The sequence below is a fragment of the Pleurodeles waltl genome, chromosome 12 (genome assembly GCF_031143425.1).
Source record: "Pleurodeles waltl isolate 20211129_DDA chromosome 12, aPleWal1.hap1.20221129, whole genome shotgun sequence".
NCBI lineage: Eukaryota > Metazoa > Chordata > Amphibia > Caudata > Salamandridae > Pleurodeles > Pleurodeles waltl.
In genome coordinates, this window is record NC_090451.1 from 651,989,590 (window position 1) to 652,009,657 (window position 20,068).

Genomic DNA, 20,068 nt, shown 5'->3' on the forward strand with positions numbered 1-20,068 from the left:
AGGTCAGTTCTTTTTACGGTGACAATTTGTATAATTGAATCAAAATACTGTCTGTCCTGCACTTCCAGTAGACGTGTGTCCGGGGAGGAGGGTGGGTTGTTTATGACTTTGATGAGGATACCCCTGGAAGAGAACTAGGATTTACAGGTAAGTAACTTATCCTTCTCTTCCAGGGGATCCTCATCAATAGTCATAAACATTGAATAGATTAGCAAGCCCATCCCTAAACCCAGCGGACTGTCCGATAGAAGTGCAGGAATAGACATGTCTTACGCAAATAAATTCCTTAGAGAGGCCTGCCCCACTTGGGCATCCGCTCTTGCATCTGAGTCTAAACAATAATGTCTTGTAAAAGTATGGACAGACTTCCATGTAGCAGCCTTACAAATCTCAGATATAGGAACATTGTTAAGGAGAGCAGCTGTAGCCGCTTTTCCCCTTGTGGAATGCGCTCTAGGCCGCGCTAGCAATTGTCTATTAGCTAGCTGGTAAGTATTAACAATACAAGAGACTATCCATCTTGATATTGTTCGCTTAGATGCTGCTTCTCCTGTCCTTAAATGACCATAGTTCACAAACAAGCGGTTAGAGTTTCTAATCGATTTTGTCTTGTCCAGATAAAATTTCAGCACTCTTTTCAAGTCTAATGAGTGCAATGCTTTCTCAGCCGGAGTTTCCGGATTGGGAAAGAACGTCGGTAAAGTTATGGTCTGATTAATATGGAATTCTGACACCACCTTCGGAAGGAAAGATGGGTGAGTTCGCAGAACTACTCTATTGTCATGAAAAACCGTGTACGGTTCTTTTGCAGACAAGGCCTGGATCTCACTGACCCTCCTCGCTGAAGTAATGGCCACCAGAAAAGCCGTTTTCCACGTAAGGTGTTGTAAGGAGGCCTTATGGATAGGCTCGAAAGGAGGGCCCATAAGTTTTGCTAGGACTATGTTCAGTTCCCACGGAGGAGAAGGCCTCCGAATTGGCGGAAAAACTTTCTTCAAACCTTCTAAGAAATCCTTGACTACAGGTTTCGTAAAGAAGGATTCCTGAGAAGGTGACTTGCGATAGGCAGTAATAGCAGACAAATGTACCTTAATAGATGATACCTGCAGACCGGATTTCGCTAGGTGAAGCAAATAGGACAGTATGACGTCCTCCTGCGCCCGTATGGGATTATGGCCTTGCTGACAGCACCATATGTAGAATCTCTTCCACTTAAAAGCGTAGGAACGCCGCGTGGAAGGCCGTTTGGACTCTTTCAAGATGTTCATGCACTCCTGCGAGAGTCCTAGGTGCCCATACTGCAGGAATTCAGGAGCCATGCTGTTAAGCTCAGAGAGGGTAGGTTGGGATGCAGAATCCTGCCCTCCATTCTGCTCAGAAGATCCGGTCTGCACGGCAGCCTCCTGTGAGGTTTTTCCGACAGGTTGAGGAGATCCGTGTACCAGAATTGTCGAGGCCATTGTGGCGCTATAAGAATCATTCTGGTCCTGGATCCGTAAAGTTTGCTGATCACTGCCGGAATGAGGGGAGTCGGAGGAAAAGCGTAAAGAAATGTCCCTGACCAGTCGATCAACAGGGCATTCCCTCGAGATCCCGGACGGTAGAACCTGGATGCGAAGTCTGGGCATTTCCTGTTTACATCGTCTGCGAAGAGGTCCAGTTGAGGCCGACCCCATTGCGCGAAGATGTATTCTGCGACTTCGTCGTGCAGGACCCAATCGTGAACGTCCTCCAGGTGTCTGCTTAGAAAGTCTGCTTCTACGTTCTGCTGACCTGGCAGGTGAACTGCTGTGATTGACATTCCTCTGGCCAGGAGCCAATGCCATATCGCTTGGGACTCTCGTGAAAGGGGTAGGGATCTCGTTCCCCCTTGTTTGTTCAAGTAATACATCGTGGTTGTATTGTCCGTCTGTATCAATAGAGTTTTCCCCTGAATTAGCGGTGTGAAAGACTTGAGAGCCAGATGGACCGCTCTGAGTTCTAGCAGATTGATGTGGTACTGCTTCTCCTTGTCTGACCACAGACCCTGCGCTTGAAAAGGACCCAGATGAGCCCCCCATCCCTGAAGAGACGCATCCGTTACCAGAGTGTCGGATGGAAGTACCTGGTGAAACGGAGCGCCCACTGACAGGTGAGGTCTGTGCATCCACCATCTCAATGACTGCAGTGCTACCTCCGGTAGCCGCATTGTGTCTTCCCAGAGACCTGTTCTTTGGCTCCAATTGGCCTCCAATGCCTCTTGGAGGGGTCTCATGTGGAGTCTGGCATTTGGGACAATAAAGATGCACGATGCCATGGAGCCCAGTAGTGATGTCACCTGACGTGCCGTAGGTGCGCTGGCTCTCAACAGGTCCTGGCACTTCATATTTATTGAGGACAGTCGTTCCTCCGAAGGATACACTTTTTGTAGTTCTGTGTTTATGATAGCTCCTAGGTAGTGAAGACTCTGCGTTGGAGTCAAGGTTGACTTCTGGTAATTGACCTGAAGACCTAGAGCTTCGCAAACTCCTAGTACAATGTCCCGATGGCTTCTCGCCTGCTCCGGAGAAGAAGCCTTTAGTAGCCAGTCGTCTAGGTATGGATATATGTATATCCTTTGTCTTCGTAGATGCGCCGCCACCACTGCCATACATTTCGAGAAAACTCTTGGAGCAGATTTCAGGCCAAAAGGTAGAACCCTGAACTGGTAATGCTGTAACGCTACTCGAAAGCGCAGGAATTTTCGATGCTTTGGAGCTATTGGGATGTGGAAATACGCATCCTGCAGGTCGATGGAGCACATCCAGTCTCCCTGATGCAGTTGAGGGAAAATTTGGTGAAGCGCTAGCATTCTGAACTTCTGCTTTCTTATGTATTTGTTCAGCAGTCTTAGATCCAGGATTGGCCTGAAAACGCCCTCTTGACCCTTCTTTGCTACTAGAAAGTAACGGGAGTAGACCCCCTTTCCTCTGTGGGCAGGTGGAACCCTTTCTATGGCATTCTTTCTTAGGAGGGCGAGAGCCTCCTTGCGTAGCAAGGTGAGATGAGCCGGATTGTGTTTGGTTGGTGGCAAGTGTGGTGGAGGCTGCTTGAAAAGGAGAGAATAGCCATGTTCGACAATATTGAGCACCCATTTGTCTCTTGTGATAGAGTGCCACTCGTGAAGATGAGCAATAATACTTCCCCCCACCGGAGTGGTGTACAGTGTCGAGGGAAGCGAGACTTCATTGCTTAGTGGGTGCTTTTGGAGTGGACTGTTGAGGTCTACTTGACCCTCGCTCCCTTGTGTTTCTTCGCTGAAACAGAGGGCGTCCCTGTCGTTGCTGAGACCTTTGCGACCAATGAGGGGTTTGAACCCTCTGTTGGAAAGGGCGTCTATCGTACGGTCTGTACCTCCGCCTGAAATCTTTCCTTCTTTCGAGGCCTACCGCCTTCATGGTATCCACCTCGGTCTTCATGCGGGCCATCTCTTCGTCTGCATGGGCACCGAATAGAGAATTCCCGGCAAATGGGAGATTCAGGATACGTTGTTGTGCCTCCTGTTTCAAGCCAGTGAGCCTCAGCCAGGAAGATCTCCTCGCACAGATACCATGTGCGTACCCATGAGCCGCCAAATCCGCCCCATCCGCTGCCGCGCTGATAACTTGGTTAGATACCAGGCATCCTTCCTGTAGAATCTCTTGGAAATCTTGCCTGTCTTCTCTGGGCAGTTTTTCTGTAAATCTACTGAGGGAATCCCACAGAGAACGATCGTACCTGCCCAGGAGCGCAGACGCACTAGAGACCTTCATTGCTGAAGCCGCTGTCCCGCACATCTTTCTTCCCAGAGAGTCTAAATGCCTGCTCTCTTTATCCGGGGGTACCGTGGATGAAGATGCCACCGAGTGGGTCTTTCGGGCGGCAGCTATGATCACTGAGTCTGGTGGCGGATCCTTCCTAAGGAATAAAGGGTCTTGCTCTGGAGCCTTGTACTTTTTAAGAATCCGAGCCGGGGCAGACTTAAGCGAGGCTGGGGCCAGAAAAGTGTCCATGGTCGGCTGCAACAAACCAGGCACTAGAGGCAGCAACTTTTTCGACGCTGATCTCTGTTGTAGTGTCTCAAAGATGATTGATGAGGAGGTAGATGGTTCTGGAACCTCTATATTGAGTTTCTGTGCTCCTCTTAGCAACACCTCGTTGAAAGTGGTTATGTCATCCACTGGTGAGACTCTAGCAGGTGGTGAATCTGTAAGAGTAGGTGAGTAACGCCTGACAGAAGAACCTGATGAAGACCAAGAGGGTGATCTTCTTGAGCGCGACCTGGATCTCCGTTGAGAGCGAGATCTGCTGCGGGACGCTGTAGCCGAGCGCCTAGGCCTCGCGGTCGGCTGTCGAGGAGCTGAACGAGCCCGTTCTGCCCCGGCTGTCTGCGATGGCGTTCTTGGCGGGGAGGCAGTGGGTGAATACATTCGCGAATATTGCGAATCTGGGGAGGCCGCTGGTCTGTTGAGGCTCTCCAGCCATCTCGGAGATAGGTTGATGGGCGAGACATGCCCAGGAGATGCTCTTGACCGAGAAGAGTCGCTCGGTATGGAGACCACTGGAGACTGAGCCTTGTCTGGCGAGGGGCGATGTTCTGCTCCCTGTTGGACAGGTAAAACCTGCGTCGACGTCGATGGCTGTTTCGACGTCGAAGGACGCCCAGTCGGTTGGTCCTGCCTCGCCGTTGATTGCCTCGACGTTGAGTGCCTTGACGTCAAACGGCGTTCCTTGGACCTCGACCTGCTCGCCGTCGTGTGCCTCAACGTGGAGCGATGGGAGGTTGACGGCGGATGTTTCCCGTGCCGTCGTGGAGATCTCGACGTCGTGTGTCCTGACGTCGGGGGGCGCACGGCCTTTGGCGGCGACCGGGCATGCCGGCGGTGGCTCGACGTCGATCGGCGGGCTGCCGTCGACGGAGACCTGCCCCTACTCTGATGTTCCCTCGACGCCGTTCCCTTCGACGTCGGGTGCGTCGCCGTCGACGGCGATCTATGCCGGTGAGACGGTGGTAGCGACGACGTCGACGGTGAACAAACAGGTATTTTCCTACCTGTCGACGTCGACCGGGCCATTCTCTCCTGAGAATGGCCTTCTGGATGCCTGGGGAGTGAGGAGGACGATGTTCTTTTCCTCTCCTGAAGCCCATGAAGTCGGATCTTCTCTCTGTCTTTCAGAGTCCTCCTAGACATGTTCTTACAGTACTTACAAGTGTCAGGGCAGTGACTCTGAGGCAGGCACACTATGCACAGAGAGTGGGGATCTGACTGGGCCTTCTTCTTCCCACAAGCAGGGCATTTGACAAAAAGAGAAGGCATTTTTCTGTCAGAAAAAACCTTCCTAGCTCAGACAAAGATGTTACTTGTCGAGTGAAAAGTGAAAAAACGCTTTTTTAAAGAATTTTTCTGAGGAAAAACTCAGAAAAACTGAGAGCTCAATGCTCCAGGATCCTCTCAGAAGGAGCCGGAAAAAAGAACTGACCTAACTGTGAACCAACTGTCACCTTTCCTTCACCCCTGAGGCATGGTGGGATACTGGAGGTGCTCAGGGTCTTAAAGGCACAGTGCCAAAGTTTTTATGGTTCTCCTGTGTTAACCTACATGCAGCCTATTGGCTAAGAATGCTTCATTGTTTTTCAATGCAGTTTTCTCTATTTTTTCACTAGAGTTTGCTACTGCGTACTTCCCCAAGCCTAGTTTTAGGAGCTTGGGTACTTATTTATGCTCTATTGTAGTATTTAAAAAAAAAAAAAAAAAACACTTCATAGAAATAAAGCATTTTAGCCTGTTTTTAACATGATAGCCTGCATGACTGTTTGTTACACATGTATAATGTGTATATATTTTATATATGCTCCGGGGTCCCCGCACAAGGGCGGGAATATTCAATGTTTATGACTATTGATGAGGATCCCCTGGAAGAGAACGTATATTACCATTTTACACTCATCTTAGATGTTCTAGCCCTGATTCACAAACTAACCCGCATTAGAAAGTGAGTGCAAACTGGACTCCTCCTGTGGTAGTCCGAAACATTACTCAGCACCTGGTGGTAACTGCTCACGCTACACAGCGTATGAAAGGAACGAGCACGTGTAAATGGGGTCCAATTACTTTTTTCACAAATTATTCTTACTCTGCGTTATTGTACACCCTGGTGTAAATAAGGCACTATTAACATTAACACATATAGGCACAATGTCGATTTTTGTCTTCAGTGGTGTTAGTGTGCGCTATTTGCACTTAGGTGACAATGATAGGTGTTAGTAAGCACCTGCTGTTCTACAAACCAAGCCCCCGTACCCAAGGCTTTCATTGTGATCAGGGAAGCATGATAGACAGCGGGGGAGGGCTCTCCTAATTTTACCTCCATACCTTCCCTCAGTCCACTGCAAAAGGAACCTGGGGCCAGATGTATGAACATTTCGTTTTGCGGGTCTCTAATTGTGACTTTTGCGAGTCAGAATTAGAGACTCGCAAAATTCAATGTACAAATGTGTCTAAGACACATGTAGCGTTTCCCAATGGGGTCGCAAAGACCTACCTCATCAATATTCATGAGGTAGGTCGCAATTTCCAACCCCATTGGGAATGGCTGCACTCACAGAAATGGTGGCCTGCTGGGGCCAGCCGACTATCATGTCTGTGACTGCTTTTTAAATAAAGCAGTTTTTTCATGCAGCCCCTTTTCCTTAAAGGAAAAGGAGATGCATTTCAAACAAAAAAATAAAAAAGTTTTCTTTTCATTTTTTCAGAGTAGACAGTGGTCCGTGGGACTGCTACCTGCTCTGAAAAAATATTTTCGCTTACATTCACAAAGGGAGCGGGGTCCTGAGGGGACCCCTTCCCATTCGCGAATGGGTTACCACCAACTTTAAGTTGGTGATAACCGCAATTGTTTTGTGGCCTCATTCACGGTCGCAAAACAATCTTACATGGTCCTGCAAATCGTTATTAGGACGGGACGCCCTTTGCTCGCCCCTTCCTAACAGCGACTCGCAAAAACATTTTGCAATTCAGTAATGTAGTACCAAATTGCAAAATGGGGTCTGTGCATCCAGAAATGTTTTTTTCTGGTTGCAAACAGCCTGATTCTGTGAATCAGGCCGGTTGCGACCAAGAAAAAGCATTGTACATCTGGACATTGATGATGACCTTTTATTGGATGGGATTTGCCAACCAGCTTTAGACCTACCAATCAGCTTCGTCTCCCCCAAACCCTCATGTTGCAGTGCGCCTGAGGACCTCAGAACTCAAGGTTGCTCTCTTTCAAATGTCCTGCTCTGCACAGCATGAGATTAGCTCAGCAGAATTGTAAAAAGGTAGCCTCTTTCTAGCCTTGTTACCCCCACTTTTGGCCTGTTTGTGAGTGTATGTCAGGGTGTTTTTACTGTCTCACTGGGATCCTGCTAGCCAGGGCCCAGTGCTCATAGTGAAAACCCTATGTTGTCAGTGTGTTTGATATGTGTCACTGGGATCCTGATAGCCAGGATCCCCAGTGCTCATAGGTTTGTGGCCTATATGTGTTCCCTGTGTGGTGCCTAACTGTATCACTGAGGCTCTGCTAACCAGAACCTCAGTGTTTATGCTCTCTCTGCTTTTCACAATTGTCACTGTAGGCTAGTGACTATCTTCACCAATTCTCATCTGCACACTAGAACACCCTTATAATTCCCTTGTATATGGTACCTAGGTACCCAGGGTATTGGGGTTCCAGGAGATCCCTATGGGCTGCAGCATTTCTTTTGCCACCCATAGGGAGCTCAGACAATTGTTACACAGGACTGTCACTGGAGCCTGAGTGAAATAACGTCCACTTTATTTCACAGCCATTTTTCACTGCACTTAAGTAACTTGTAAGTCACCTATATGTCTAACCCTCACTTGGTGAAGGTTAGGTGCCAAGTTACTTAGTGTGTGGGCACCCTGGCACTAGCCAAGGGGCCCCCACATTGTTCAGGGCAAATTCCCCAGACTCTGTGAGTGCGGGGACACCATTACACGTGTGCACTACATATAGGTCACTACCTATATGTAGCTTCACAATGGTAACTCCGAACATGGCCATGTAACATGTCTAGGATAATGGAATTGTCACCCCAATACCATTCTGGTATTGGGGGGACAATTCCATGCATCCCCGGGTCTCTAGCACAGAACCCGGGTACTGCCAAACTGCCTTTCCAGGGTCTCCACTGCAGCTGCTGCCAACCCTTCAGACAGGTTTCTGCCCCCCTGGGGTCTGGCCAGCCCAGTCCCAGGAAGGCAGAACAAAGGATTTCCTCTCAGAGAGGGTGTTACACCCTCTCCCTTTGGAAATAGGTGTGAAGGGCTGGGGAGAAGTAGCCTCCCCCAGCCTCTGGAAATGCTTTGATGGGCACAGATGGTGCCCATCTCTGCATAAGCCAGTCTACATCGGTTCAGGGATTCCCCCAGCCCTACTCTGGCATGAAACTGGACAAAGGAAAGGGGAGTGACCACTCCCCTGACCTGCACCTCCCAGGGGAGGTGCCCATAGCTCCTCCAGTGTATCCCAGACCTCTGCCATCTTGGATTCAGAGGTGTTGGGGCACAATGGACAGCTCTGAGTGGCCAGTGCCAGTAGGTGACGTCAGAGACCCTTCCTGATAGGTGCTTACCTCTTTCAGTAGCCAAACCTCCTTTTTTAGCTATTTAGGGTCTCTCCTCTGGGCCTTTCCTCAGATAACGAATGCAAGAGCTCACCAGAGTTCCTCTGTACTTCCCTCTTCGACTTCTGCCAAGGATCGACCGCTGACTGCTCCAGGACGCCTCCAAAACCGCAACAAAGTAGCAAGACGACTACCAGCAACATTGTAGCACCTCATCCTGCCAGCTTTCTCGACTGTTTCCTGGTGGTGCATGCTCTGAGGGCTGTCTGCCTTCACCCTGCACTGGAAGCCAAGAAGAAATCTCCTGTGGGTCGACGGAATCTTTCCCCTGCCAACGCAGGCACCAAACATCTGCATCACTGGTCCTCTGGTTCCCTTCTCATCCTGACGAGCGTGGTCCATGGAACACAGGAGCTGGGTCCAAGTGTCTCCCACAGTCCAGTGGCCCTTCTGTCCAAATTTGGTGGAGGTAAGTCCTTGCCTCCCCACGCCAGACAGCAAACCTGTGTACTGCGTGATTTGCAGCTGTTCCGGCTTGTTTGCACTTTTCCAGGACTTCCTTTGTGCACAGCTTAGCCTGGGTCCCCAGCACTCCGTCCTGCATTGCCCAACTCGCTGAGTTGAAATCCGACGTCGTGGGACCCTCCTTTGTTGCAACCTCCAGCACGCCGTGGGACATCTTCCATCCAAAGAAAAAGTTCCTAGCCCTTTTCGTTGTTGCAGAATCTTCGGCTTCTTCCACCCGGAGGCAACCCTTTTGCACCTTCATCCAGGGTTTAGTGGGCTCCTGCCCCCCTGGACACTTTCGTGACTCGTTGGACTTGGTCCCCTTCCTTTACAGGCCCGCAGGCCCAGGAATCCGTCTTCAGTGTTTTGCTGGTGCTTGTGGTTCTTGCAGAATCCCCTATCACGACTATACTGTCTTTCTGGGGTAGTAGGGTAACTTTACTCCTACTTTTCAGGGTCTTGGGGTGGGGTATTTTGGACACCCTTACTGTTTTCTCACAGTCCCAGCGACCCTCTACAATCTCCCATAGGCCTGGGGTCCATTCGTGATTCGCATTCCACTTTTGGAGTATATGGTTTGTGTTGCCCCTAGGCCTATGTCTACCTATTGCATCCTATTGTGATTCTACATTGTTTGCACTACTTTTCTTACTGTTACTTACCTGTTTTGTGTACATATAATTTGTGTGTATTACTTACCTCCTAAGTGAGGGTATACTCTAAGATACTTTTGGCATATTGTCACTAAAATAAAGTACCTTTATTTTTAGTAACTCTGAGTATTGTGCTTTCTTATGATATTGTGCTATATGATATAAGTAGTATAGTAGGAGCTTTGCATGTCTCCTAGTTCAGCCTAAGCTGCTTTGCCATAGCTACCTTCTATCAGCCTAAGCTGCTAGAAACACCACTATTCTACTAATAAGGGATAACTGGACCTGGCACAGGGTGTAAGTACCACAAGGTACCCACTATAAGCCAGGCCAGCTTCCTACAAGAATGCTTCAAACTTCAAGCCAGACAAGAACTTGACAACTAAGTGTTCGCTCAGAGGGAAGACATAAAACTCCAGGAGCACTATGGGTGGAAAGATATTCTTTATTTCTTGCAATTAGAGGGGGGGCGGTGAAAGGAGGAGGTCGAAATTTCAATTATGCCTTCAAAAACTGCTATACCATTAGGGGTGCTGGAACTATACAGCAGAACATGGCCAAACTTTACAGCAGGGTTGAATAAATTATGTGGCACGAACAGGCAAATTATGTTGCATAATGTGGCAAGTTTTATGGTAGCATTAATGTAGTGTTTCGTTATTTTTACAAATTTGAGCACTCTCTGGGGAAATATTTCACCTTATTATCATGAATCTAATGTCCAGTCATTCTATGCAAAGAACAGTCAGTGCGCAGGAACACGCGTTGCCATGTATTTAGTAACTTTTGATCCATTTAAGCTAGAAACTATTTTTTTGGTTACAATTTTCAGATTTTGCATCTGATGATGGATTATGTGGCAAATTCATAAGAATGGGCCAGATGTAGCAAAGGTTTTTACCCATTCTGTGTCTATGGGAAAAAGTGTTCGTACATATGGCCCTAAGTTACATTCCTGTAACTGTAGTTCTCCAGTACTGGAAGCTTTCACAGATTCACATGCTTGAATGCTTCCCGGTCGTCGAGATGGGAGTCCCCAGTGGAATATACAACCTAGGCCTGAAAATGTACATATTTAATACATGGCCTAGGCCTCAATAGAATAATCTATCACAGTCATTTTGTAAAATAGACCCAAACTCAAACTTGAACCAATCAGATTGCCTCACCCCTTAGAACCTCCTGTGAGAAGCTGCCTTCCCTCAGATTTTCCAAGCATAAGTGCTGTAATAATGAAGAACACTGAGAAAAGAGAGAAGGTGAGCTCCCCCGGGGAGGCGGGTGGGTCGCATGTGAATCTATGAAAGCTTTCAATACTGGAGAACTACAGTTACAGGTAAGTAACTTGTTCCTTATTCCAGTATTGGAACTTTCATAGATTTAAATGCTTGAATAAGACTAGCAAGCAGTAGCCAACACATTTACTGTATTGACAAACACTGTTCATCTCATCGTAAGATATCGTTTGAATTAAAACAGGTAAATGTAAAGCAATAAAAGTTAACCTTGTGAAACATAAATGAATATGCATAAGAGGTACGGTAATACTGAACAGATAATGTGATATTTTATCAGAAGTGGATGGTGGGAAAACAAACAGCTCATCTTTTCAGAACAAATACCTAAGGACTGCTTGACCCACTGCTGCATCTCGGAGTGCCTCAGCATCCAGACCGTAATGCTTCGTGAAGGCGTGTGTCGTTCTCCAAGTCGCTGCTCCACAGATGGCCGGCAGTGACACCCCAGAGAAGAGGGCACAGGATGTAGAGACTGCCCTGGTAGAATGCACACGCACTCTGGCGTCCAGGGGTCGACCAGCCCTTTGACGGCAAAAGGCTATTGCGCTTGAGATCCATCTAGAAATAGTCTGTTTAGTAACAGGATGCCCTCTTCTGGGCACACTAAATGCAACAAATAATTGATTTGATTTCCGGATCGAAGATGATCGCTGCAGATAAAATTTAAGGCATTGTTTGACATCAAGGGAATGCAGTGATCTTTCTGCTCCAATCTGAGGCTGTGGAAAGAAGCTCTTTAGCACCACTGGCTCATTAATATGGAAGTCTGATGGCACTTTGGGGATAAACTTAGGGTTTGTCCATATGATGACCTTATCGTCAGCAAATCTCATGAAGGGTTCCTGGATGGTTACTGCTTGGATCTCACTTACTCAACGAGCAAATGTTAAAGCCAAGAGCAGCGCTACCTTCCAGGTGAGATACTTAATGTCTGACTTATGAATGGGCTTGAATGGCTCCTTCATTAGTTAAGCCAGGACTGTATTTAGCTGACAAGCTGGAGGCGGTGATGACTGGAGGAAAAGATCGGAACAGACCTTTCATGAATTGCTGGATAAGCCTATGAGACCAGAGGAATGGTCCTTTAGAAAGCCGTTTATATCTGGAGATAGCAGCCAGGTGAACTTTAATAGATGCATGTGCGAGACCAGAGCGTGCCATATGAAGAAGATACTGTAAAACCTGCTCTAGAGCAGATGTAAGCAGGTGAATGCCATAAGGAACACACCATAAATAAAACTGTTTCCATTTTAATTTGTACGTTTTACTAGTGCTATCAGCACGTGCTTTAGCTAAAATAGTTCTGCAGTCATTAGGAATATTCAAATGGCCGAACTCATTGAACTCAGGAGCCATGCACATAATCTGAGAGACTTAGGATGCGGATGCCTCACTTGGCCCTGGCTGATGGTTAGTAGCTCCGGTATAGGTGCTAACCTGATGGAAGGACAGCAACAGAAGTTCTGTGTACCACGGTTGACATGGCCAGACTGGAGCAATTAGGATAATCTGGCAGGGTTCCGATTTGATCTTGCTGATGACCCACGGGAGTAGAGGTATCAAAGGAAAAGCATAAGCATATATCCCTGACCATGATATCGAAAGGGCATTTCCCCACGACCCTGGCTGGTGATGCCATCTTGCATAAAACCGGCATTTCGCGTTCCGCATGTCGAGAACAGATCAAGATTTGGTTTTCCCCACCTGGGAAATATCACGTCCAGAGTCCTCTGATTCAGCTCCCACTCATTGGAAGATGTGCCGAGCCTGCTTAGTGAGTCTGCTGTGGTGTTGCTCACTCCCGGAAGATGTTCTGCTCGTATGTGCACTGATTGTTGAATGCACCAGGTCCAAATGGTTTGAGCTTCTCTGGACAGCAGATGAGACCGAGTCCCTCCTTGTTTGTTGATGTAGTGCATGGTGGTCGTATTGTCCATTCGGACAAGCATTGATGAGCTTAGCAGAAAAGCCTGCAATGCCAGGTACACAGCTCTGAGCTCGAGGAGGTTGATGTGAAGAGTAGAATGAGAGGGGGGCCACCTGCCACTCACTTGAAGATCTTGAAGACGTGCACCCCATCCCTCCATCAAAGCATTTGTAAATGGAGGGACCTGAGCTAAGAATCCTAAACCCTTGGAGATGTTTGTCGGTGTTGACCACCAATTGAGGGAGTCGACGATCCTTGCTGTTATCTGTATGATGTCCCCGAAGGAACCTTGCGTCTGTTTCCACTGTTTGTCGAGCTCGTCCTGTAGAGGGCACATCCGAAGGCGACAGTGGGGAACTAGACTGATACAGGAGGACAACATCCCCAGTAACCATTTGAACTTTCGAACTGAAAGAAACTTACTTTTCTGAATTGTAACTGCTAGGGTAACGAGTTTGAGTTGTCGTTCCTCCGCTGGGAACGTCTTTGCTTGAGTTGTGTCCAGTATAGCTCCCAGGAAAACTATTCTTCTGGTAGGCTGAAGATGGGACTTGTCTTGGTTGAGAGTGAGACCTAGTTGAAGAAATAGGTGTAACGTGGTCTTGAGAGAGTGGCATAGAAAGTGGATGTCGGGAGCCTTCAGTAACCAGTCGTCCAGATATGGGAATATCTGGTGTTTGAAGCTCCTCAGATATGCTGCAACAGGGGCTAAGCATTTTGTGAAAATCCAGGGAGCGGATTTGAGTCTGAGGCCGGCTACCATGAATCTTAAGAATTTCCTGTGTTTGGGGTGAATGGGTATGTGGAAGTAGGCATCCTGCAGATCTAGGGAAGCCATGAAATCCCCTCTGTTGAGAAGTTGCAAAACATCCTTCAATGTCACCATGCAGAAGGATTGCTTCTTTAGATATTTGTTGAGCTGCCTCAGATCCAGGATGGGTCTCCACAAACGAGATTTCTTCCTGTGAGGAAGAAGCGAGAATAGAAACCGCTTCCTTTTGAGAATAAGGAACTACCTCTATCGCCCCTTTGGATAACATGACATCTATTTCCAGGAGAAGATGCAGATGTTGTTGACGTTCCCGGAAAGGCGGAGTCTCAGGGGCATGCAAGTGAACTCTAGCAGATGACCATAAGTTATTATGTCCAGAACCCACTTGTCGTTTGTGATCTGACACCAACAATACAGGTAATGTGTCAAAGAAGGAGAGGTGGCTGGCCCCTGGAGGCTGTCATTGCCTGCGGGAGGTGTCCTTAGATTGTCTCCCCAACTTCCCTCTAGGAGGAGGTCTGTTGTATGCCGCCACTGGAGGTTGTCTCTGATGGTACTGGGGTCTGGAAGATTGGTATTGAGAGGAATAAGGTGGGTACCTGAATGATTGATAACCACTTTGAAAGGAAGAGTGGCCTCCACCCCTGGCTCCTCTAAAGGGCGTGCGCTTATTCTGCAGTGATCCTAAAGACCTGGCAGTATCTGTGTCTGCTTTGATTGCTTGAAGAGCATCGTCCACATGTTTACCAAAAAGGTCTTGCCCATCATAAGGGAGGTCAAGGATCTTTGTTTGGACATCCGGTCTAAAATTTGTGGCCTTAAGCCACTCTTAGCACCTTAAGACAGCTGAACCAGCCAGTAGCCGAAACCCCATAGTGGCAATGTCCAAAGCACAGTCAGTAACCTCTGCAGACATGCGTTGACCTTCAGTGAGAATCTTTCTGGCTTGCAACTTGTTGGAATCCGGAAGATTGACGATGGAGTGCGAAATGTCTGACCATAGCTGCCTGCCATACCTGCCCAGGAGCGCCAGGGAATTTGCAGCACGGACCACAATGGCAGACATGGAAGAAAATCTTTTTCCAATGTTGTCAAGGCGCCTGCCATCCTTGTCTGGAGGTGCAGATAGAGGTGCTGAAGGGTTTCTAGAGCGTCGCTGGGCAGCCTGAGAAACCACTGAATCTGGTTTTGGATGACCCACCAGGCAAGCAGGGGCGTCCTTTGTCACTTTATATTTCTTGTCCAGCTTTGGCAACACCGCTGGCATCGTCGCGGGGTTCTGCATAATTTTTAATCCCTGTTTCCATACATGATCTATAATAGGAATTGCTCTGACTACTTTCCTATGCGGCTCCTTAAAGTCATATAAGAAGCAATCCTGCTGGCATCTGGAGCTCAAAACGCGCAGCCGCTTTTTCTAATAGATTATGGAAAGATCCAGTAGCTTCTGGAGGGGATTCAACTGCAGTTGGCTCCGGTAAAAGGGGTGCCAAGAGTACATTATCATCCCATTCATCTTGCTCTGAAAGAACTTCTCCTTCTTCAGCTGCTTCATCTGACGAGGCTTGGGCTTGTGGACACTGTGGAGCTTGAGGAGGAATTTGCGGCGCAGCAGGAAGAACTGGTAGAGGTATCGGAGTACAAGGTGCAGTGACCACTGGTGTAGGATCTTTTGCTGACTGAGGATGGATGCGTTCCCTATAATCTGCCAGAATGGCCTGTAGGTCAGAAACAAGACCAGAAGGCAAGCACACCATTCCTTGCTGTTGATGCTGTGTGACTGGATCATGATAATACTGATCATAATAGGAGTCATCATCAGAGTACTCCTGACATTTAACATGCAACTAGGATGGACTCCTGGCTACTCCAAACAATGCGACCTGATCTCATTCATCATCATCGTCGCCATCTAAAAAATGAGATGGCAAAAGTCTTGACTCCTTGCTTGGTGATGTGACAGACAGTGTCAAATGAGTCTTGGAAAGCCTCTTGAGAGGAGCATGCTCTGCAGACTGATATAATGGCAATGTTGATGGCCTCTGCCGCTTTGCTGGAAACGTTTTGGTAGTCGATGAGAAAAAACCTGTTGGCGTTGACGGAAGCGTCGACAATATCGTCGTCACTGGAAACATCATCGAAGGTGTGGTCGATGGAGGTGTCGTCGGAAGCGTCGACAACAGAGTTGTCGTCGACGAGGGCATCATCGACTGAGGCACCGTCGACAGGAGAGTCATCGTGAGATCAATTGTCGACGGGAGTGTTGTCGACGAGAATAGCATTGACGAAATGGGGTGAGGATCTTGCAGCCGCTGCCGTCAACACTGAAAGAGTGACTACAACCAGCGTCACTGATGAAGTAATCACTGACAAGAGTACCGTCGATGATGGCGCCGTCGACGGTGCTGAACCTGGTTTCTTGCACTTGTGGAGAACCTTAGGATGTGGAGTAGCCGGTTCAGAAACATAATTATTTAATGATTTTTTGAAGCATTCTGTGCCTGTTTTGTTTCTATGCGGAGAGGTATGACTTTTAGAAGATGTCCCAGCTGATTATTGTGCCATTTTCTTAGGTGGCTCTTGAATATCCGAGCCCTCCTGCTTTCTTTTAACAGGTGTTTTAGGAGCAGAAATAGAGGAGGGGGCACTATCATCATCAGAGGTTGAGTGGCCAGTCGTACCTCTCTGAATCCACAACAGCAGGCGACCCTCTCTGTCTTTCAAAGTCTTTGTAGAGAATTTTCCACATATTTTGCAGTCCTTTGTTTTATAGCTGGGATAGAAGCAGTAGATGCATTCCTCATGTGGATCATCCACATATAATCTTTTCTTCAAGCAAGAGGCACAGGATCTAAAAAGGCCTTTCCTTGGAGTCTCTGACATGGCAGCCAGTTTGAAGCACCAGAGAAGAAAAGAAATGTCCCAGAACTGGAGTAGTAGATCTTCTGAGAGAAAATATTGAGCAGAGCTCAAAGGAGACTCCTCAGCACAACGTGCAGTGGAAAATCTGAGGGAAGGCAGCTCCTCACAGGAGGTTCTAAGGGGTGAGGCAATCTGATTGGTTCAAATTTGAGTTTGGGTCTATTTTACAAAATTACTGTGATAAGTTACTCTATTGAGGCCTAGGCCATGTATTGTATATGTACATTTTCAGGCCTAGGTTGTATATTCCACCGGGGACTCCCATCTCGACGACGGAGAAGTATTCAAGCATGTGAATCTATGAAAGTTCCAATACTGGAGTAATTATGTGAAACACACTATGGCTGCACAATCACATTATTCTGGTGGCCCTAAATAAAATGTACTATGTGAAAAAGTATTAATTTCAAAGCTTCCAGTTTTTGCAAGTTTTTTGCCATAGGGATAATTAAAAAGCAAAAAGAACAGATGATAGATGGAATGATGAACAATGCATACATTCACCCAAAGTCACAGATCTTGGTTTAATCCATCATGTTTTTTGCTCATCAAGCCAGTCCAGGTTGGACCCAGCCATATGTAAATCAGTCTTGACCCTACTCTCCATGGGAACAGTTCAGCCCGAACTGCCAGGCTGGATCCTTCCTGAACCAGAAACAATCATTCTGGGACCAGTTTCTGAATATCACCCTTCCATCAGCCATGCTAACTTAAATCCAGTGGCACAGTGAGCACGGGACCCATATCTGGGATACCCTTCCCAATTAGGGTGACAAAAGCAAAAAAAGAACAGTAATGGGAGGAATGCTGAACAATGCAAACATTCACACCCAGTCACAGATCTGGGTTTAATCCATCATTTTTTTCCGCTCACCACGCTACCCCAGTTTGGACCCAGCCATATGCAAATCAGTCGACACTGCGCAGGGACAAGACTGATTTGCATTTGGCTGGGTCCAAACTGGAATGACATGGGTAGGAAAATACGATGGATTTAGGCCTACATCTCTGTACTGGGGTGAATGTTTGACATTGTTCAGCATTCCTTCCATCACTTGTTCTTTTTGCACAAGGATAATTCAAGCACAAAATGTGTCACAAACATTAGTTCTAGCAGAAAATGTCACATGGTAGACATATTCTTTTTCATCCAGTTCCCTAGCTGGAATTTCTCACGGCTTTCAAGCACAAAAGTGTCCTCTCTCCCACTTTTCACACAATATACGCCAATGTGAATTTTGTAAAATTGTGTGTAATTTCACTGAATTTGCGTGTTTTGTGTTGTGTCTTAAACATGCATCCATACATATCTAGATAAAGACAATAAAAAGCTAGTATTCCTTCAAATAGTATGCCTACCTCATACTAAGTTTTTCAAACGGAGAAGTGGGAGAGTTCATAGGACTCCTCCCCCAAGCTTGCCCCAATCAATTACATCCTATGTACCCCAATAATGGGTGTGTTGATCAGTCATGTTGTTTCGAAGCAGTGTCCACCACAATTCTCATTGTTTAATCTATTTACTGCTGTGGACAAGTTCCTGCTACAGCTGCAGAATTTAAGAAGAATTGCGTAGATGAAGATAGAAAGAACATCTGGCATAAACTTGCAAAAGACTTCCACATCGGTTAGTCAATTCAGCCAGATCAATGAACTTTTAAACAAAACAAATTGATGTGTCATGTTAATCTCCCATGGTGCCCCCCACCCGACACCACCCCCTAGTTTGTTAGCATCAAAGACTGATGGATCTAACTTTCAAAATGATGTTATTTTCTGCTTCTGACTCACAGTCTCGTTTTATTTTACATTAACTGCGGTTGGCTACAGAGGCCCTAAGTACTGTCCTTTGTTATTGGAAACATATTTATTCTGAATAAAAAAACAAGGGCAAAGAATTTATGGGTTGCAATCTTACATTTCTGAGCATAATGATAGGAATAGAACAGCTCCATCATCTAGTGAAAAAGTGCCCACTTGGCAAATTTTAAATTACGCTGGTGTAAATTGTCAATCCAAAAATTTGCATTATGCTTGTTACACAAAATTCCCAAAGTTACGCCATTATGCTACATTACGTAATTACTCACCATTTGCTGCAAAATTTTACTGCGTTTGAGCAGGAATAACCCAAAAGGCCAGAGCGTGAGTGCCTTTGCCTTGCGCCATTTGTGTTTTTCATGCTATTTTCTACAGTGAAATGTGTTCTCAGGTCAAAAATTAATGCATAAATGTACTAATTGATTGATTCGCATGTCACGTAATTACCAGTGGCGGCTCCTCCGGTCTGGCGGAGGAATGTCAACCCCCCACCAGCAGCAACCACGAGCAGTGGGGAGTGCACTGTGCACTCCCCTCGGAGTGCATGTGTGTTTGGCCGGCCATCTCTGGCCGGCCAAACATATAAGCGTGGTAGGCTCTCTTCAGCCCAGCAACACAGTTGCCCGGCTGGAGAGAGCCTGCAGAGGCTCCCATTCTGCCTGCGAACGCCCTGGCTTGGAGCTCTCAGCGAATCCTGACACTGCTCTAAGCAGTATCAGGGTTGGCGCAGGGCAGGCTGGGAGCCTGGCGGCTAATATGGATGCCCTTTTTACTTGTGATCGGACATAGACCACCAAGATATATACATGTGGGGTACTTGGAAAATAAATTGATGCTGTAAAATAGAATCCCACCTTGGAAAACTCTGTGAAACTGATGCACTGTGTACGAAATCTACCTTCATATCAAGTAATAAGTACAAGCCTTGAAAAAGTTCTATAACAGGACGAAACATGTGTCGACTGAATCCTGTCAACATTTTCGAGAATACCTGCTGATGGATTTTTCATTTTTTTGAACTGTTATAAAATAGGCTGGACTATGTGTTAATATTTAATTTCTTTTAAATGTACTTGAATTGTGACTATTAAGAACTGAATTCTGCAATGGGAATATTTGTGTTTAATAAATAGATATATATAGCAATCTGCCACATATCCGTATATATATGTAGTGACTACTGTTTCTGACTATATTTTGTTTTTACTTGAAGCTTGCATATTCTCATTGGTATGCAATGATTGCTGAATTTAGCATTTTGGACAGCTAGGGTGCATGGAATTATGATTGTGTGGGCTCCACTAATTGCTTTTGTCTTGATACTAACTGGTTTAGATTTTTCCATTCCTGTATACATACTTTGGCAACAGGTATGTTTTTAGTGTTTAAGCACCATTGATGAACGTAAGAAAATTTGCAGGAAGGTGCAGCTAAATAAACTAATTGTTGCCAAAGTTCTTAGCAGGATGGGAGCCTGGCCCAGAGACGATGCACGATCGGCGGCGAACGGCGCAGCTGTAAAAAAAATTTTTTTTTTTGTAT